Source organism: Cherax quadricarinatus, unplaced genomic scaffold (assembly GCF_038502225.1).
Source record: "Cherax quadricarinatus isolate ZL_2023a unplaced genomic scaffold, ASM3850222v1 Contig3235, whole genome shotgun sequence".
NCBI lineage: Eukaryota > Metazoa > Arthropoda > Malacostraca > Decapoda > Parastacidae > Cherax > Cherax quadricarinatus.
Genome location: NW_027198261.1, coordinates 16,653 through 21,303, shown reverse-complemented (window position 1 = coordinate 21,303; position 4,651 = coordinate 16,653).

Sequence of the window (4,651 nt, the reverse complement as noted above, 5' to 3'; positions counted from 1 at the left end):
TTGGTGTTGTTCATGTTGGTGTTGTTCATGTTGGTGTTGTTCATGTTGGTGTTGTTCATGTTGGTGTTGTTCATGTTGGTGTTGTTCATGTTGTTCATGTTGGTGTTGTTCATGTTGGTGTTGTTCATGTTGGTGTTGTTCATGTTGTTGTTCATGTTAGTGTTGTTCATGTTGGTGTTGTTCATGTTGGTGTTGTTCATGTTAGTGTTGTTCATGTTAGCGTTGTTCATGTTGGTGTTGTTCATGTTGTTCATGTTGGTGTTGTTCATGTTGGTGTTGTTCATGTTGGTGTTGTTCATGTTTTTTTGTTCATGTTGGTGTTGTTCATGTTGGTGTTGTTCATGTTGGTGTTGTTCATGTTGGTGTTGTTCATGTTGGTGTTATTCATGTTGGTGTTGTTCATGTTGGTGTTGTTCATGTTGGTGTTGTTCATGTTGGTGTTGTTCATGCTGTTGTTCATGTTGGTGTTGTTCATGTTGGTGTTCATGTTGTTCATGTTCATGTTGGTGTTGTTCATGTTGGTGTTGTTCATGTTGGTGTTGTTCATGTTGGTGTTGTTCATGTTTGTGTTGTGTTGTGTTGTTCATGTTTGTGTTGTGTTGTTCATGTTTGTGTTGTGTTGTGTTGTTCATGTTTGTGTTGTGTTGTGTTGTTCATGTTTGTGTTGTTCATGTTGGTGTTGTTCATGTTGGTGTTGTTCATGTTGGTGTTGTTTATGTTGGTGTTGTTCATGTTGGTGTTGTTCATGTTGGTGTTGTTCATGTCAGTGTTGTTCATGTTGGTGTTGTTCATGTTGGTGTTGTTCATGTCAGTGTTGTTCATGTTGGTGTTGTTCATGTCAGTGTTGTTCATGTCAGTGTTGTTCATGTCAGTGTTGTTCATGTCAGTGTTGTTCATGTCATCACTGTTGTTGTTCAAAGATGTCAATATCATGTTTTTGTCAGGTTGTGTCACATTCATCACTGACTGTTAACGTAAAGATGAATTCATCATAGTGAACATGAATGTTGTTCTTGTATGTGTTCATTCATCATAGTGAACATGAATGTTGTTCTTGTATGTGTTCATTCATCATAGTGAACATGAATGTTGTTCTTGTATGTGTTCATTCATCATAGTGAACATGAATGTTGTTCTTGTATGTGTTCATTCATCATAGTGAACATGAATGTTGTTCTTGTATGTGTTCATTCATCATAGTGAACATGAATGTTGTTCTTGTATGTGTTCATTCATCATAGTGAACATGAATGTTGTTCTTGTATGTGTTCATTCATCATAGTGAACATGAATGTTGTTCTTGGTGATGATAGCCATGATTATAGGATATTCATATGTATAGAGATGCTCAAATATTCATAAATACATGTATAGATTTAAAAACTATACATTAATACATACATAAATAACCCGCACATACGAGACTGACTCGTAGGAATACTTTTCAGTAAGTTTTGGACCATTAACTAGTAACAAGGAAACTTAACAGTTTAATAATGACGATGATAATATAATCAGCAGGAACTACGTCCTGACACCAATCTTTCCAGGTGGTGACCCGTCACTGTCTCCTGAAGGTGTGTCCGTGTTTGTACACGTGACTTACATGTGTGTGTGTGTGTGTGTGTGTGTGTGTGTGTGTGTGTAGCGTAGAGGAAGAAGTGTGAGGTGTAGGTGCGTGTGTATTTGTTTATATACTAGTAATACCGAAAGGAGAGGATAATATGCATTGTTGAATAAATATACGTGTATGTTAGATACCGATGATTGTGTTTGTGTGTGTGTTGCTCTATTCGTGCTTCTGTATGTATGATGTGTGTGTAAGATTTGTATGTGGAAATCCAGAAATTAGTGAATAGAAGAGTGTGTGCTTGAGAACCACAGTGTACCATGCCAAAAAAGATCACCAACAAGAAAAAAACGATAACTATTAACAATTAATTACAGTTATCGTGCAGGGAACACAAAGGTTCACACAACGACACTAATTTACTCACATGAAAACGCTAACAAATACACTTATTCGAATAAATAATTGAATAATGTAATAATTGACATAGGAACAATATTAAATATAAATATATGTTCCAGATTTTCACTAGTAACCAGTTCTTGGTGGACGAACTGTGATAGAGATCTCTCTTGTCTCAGGTAGTCGACGTTCGGGTCTGTCCAGGAGGATGTTATTACAGAGCGCAGATTTTCTGTGTGTCCTCCTCTGTAATAACATCTTCCTCTGTATACTGACATTAATACACTTGTGTAGTAATATCGTATATGGACAGTGCTTCAAGGCTGGCTAAAACTGCTGACCTCAGGGAAGTGGTGAAGGGTGTATGGATGAACACTTGGAACTACGGACCTGGGGTGGGACTGCTGACCTCTGAGAGGTGATGAAGGGTGTGAACCTGGAACCACGGATCTGAGGTGGGACTTGCTGACATCGGGGAAGTGGTGAAGGGTGTATGGATGAACACTTGGAACCACGGACTTGGGTTGGGACTGCTGATCTTGGGGGTGGGACTGGGTTAGGCATTAAAAATACGAAAAGAGTTTCCAGGGCTTCAGAGGAAGGGAAGACATCCGGGGGCCCACGGATAGATTCCTGGACACATGAACCTGGGGAAGGTAGGATAGTGTAGGACAGGAAGTGGGGAAGGGAGAATATCTGAGGGGACACAGATGGACTCCTGGACACATGAACCTGGGGAAGGTAGGATAGAATAGGACAGGAAGTGGGGAAGGGAGAATATCTGAGGGGACACAGATGGACTCCTGGACACATGAACCTGGGGAAGGTAGGATAGAATAGGACAGGAAGTGGGGAAGGGAGAATATCTGAGGGGACACAGATGGACTCCTGGACACATGAACCTGGGGAAGGTAGGACAGTATAGGACAGGAAGTGGGGAAGGGAGAATATCTGAGGGGACACAGATGGACTCCTGGACACATGAACCTGAGGAAGGTAGGATAGTATAGGACAGGAAGTGGGGAAGGGAGAATATCTGAGGGGACACAGATGGACTCCTGGACACATGAACCTGAGGAAGGTAGGATAGTATAGGACAGGAAGTGGGGAAGGGAGAATATCTGAGGGGACACAGATGGATTCTTAGACACATGAACCTGGGAAAGGTAGGATGGAATAGAACAGGAATTGGAGAAGGGAGAATATCTGAGAGGACACAGATGGGGAAGGATTAGATGCAATAGCCGAGACTCTTGAGTGTAGGATAGGAAGTGAGGAAGGGACACATGAGCCTGGGGAAGGTAGGATAGTATAAAACAGGAAGTGTGGAAGGGACACAGATGGACTCCTGGACACATGAACCTGGGAAAGGTAGGATAGTATAGGACAGGAAGTGGTGAAGGGAGAATATCTGAGGAGACACAGATGGACTCCTGGACACATGAACCTGGGGAAGGTAGGATAGTATAGGACAGGAAATTGGGAAGGGAGAATATCTGAGGGGACACAGATGGACTCCTGGATACATGAACCTGGGGAAGGTAGGATAGAATAAGACAGGAAGTGCGGAAGGGAGAATATCTGAGGGGACACAGATGAACTCTGGACACATGAACCTGGGGAAGGTAGGATAGTATAGGATAGGAAGTGAGGAAATGAGAATGTCTGAGGGGACACAGATTGACTCCTGGACACAAGAACCTGGGGAAGGTAGGACAGAATAAGACAGGAAGTGGGGAAGGGAGAATATCTGAGGGGACACAGGTGGACTCCTGGACACATGAACCTGGGGAAGGTAGGATAGTATAGGACAGGAAGTGGGGAAGAGAGAATATCTGATGGGACACAGATTGACTTCTGGACACAAGAACCTGGGGAATGTAGGACAGTGTAGGACAGGGAGTGGGGAAGGGAGAATATCTGAGGGGACACAGATGGACTCCTGGATACATGAACCTGGAGAATACTTAGATGCAAGATCAATGAGTGAGGGGACACAGACGGACACATGAACCTCGGGAAATCATCAAAAACTGGCCTCCACGAGACAAACTAATAAGAATAATAATAATTATAATAATAATAATTATATAATGCGGAGATCGATCCTGTTCACTTAGTAGGTACCTGTGTGTTCTATATAGTATGTGTTTCTATTCAGTATGTCAGTAATGTCAGCTAGGTCTGTACTTGTAGAAAAATTATATAGTTATTATATAATATCTTATATTTACAGAGATTCATCAAGGTAAGCTAGCTCATACGTCAGGCTTCACTTTGTTCAAACATAAGTGACATTACACATCGTTATCAAAGACTCACACATCACTATCTAAGACTCAATGACATCACTCATCGTTATCAAAGACACAGTGACATCACTCATAGTTATCTAAGACTCAGTGACATCACTCGTCGTTAAGATTCAATGACAACACTCATCGTTATCTAAGACTCAGTGACATCACTCATCGTTATCAGTGACATCGTTGTGTAAATATATCAGAAGAGTGATTCTTTAGTTATGGAACTGATCCCAACGATTTTACTATAGAGACAAGTTTGTTTGCACACAGTCTAAACTTAATGGGTAATACTTAATGGGTAATGTCTTGTCCGTAAGATACATCAACCATTACGTATTGACGCCGTTCAGAAGAGAAAGACTCAATTATATTT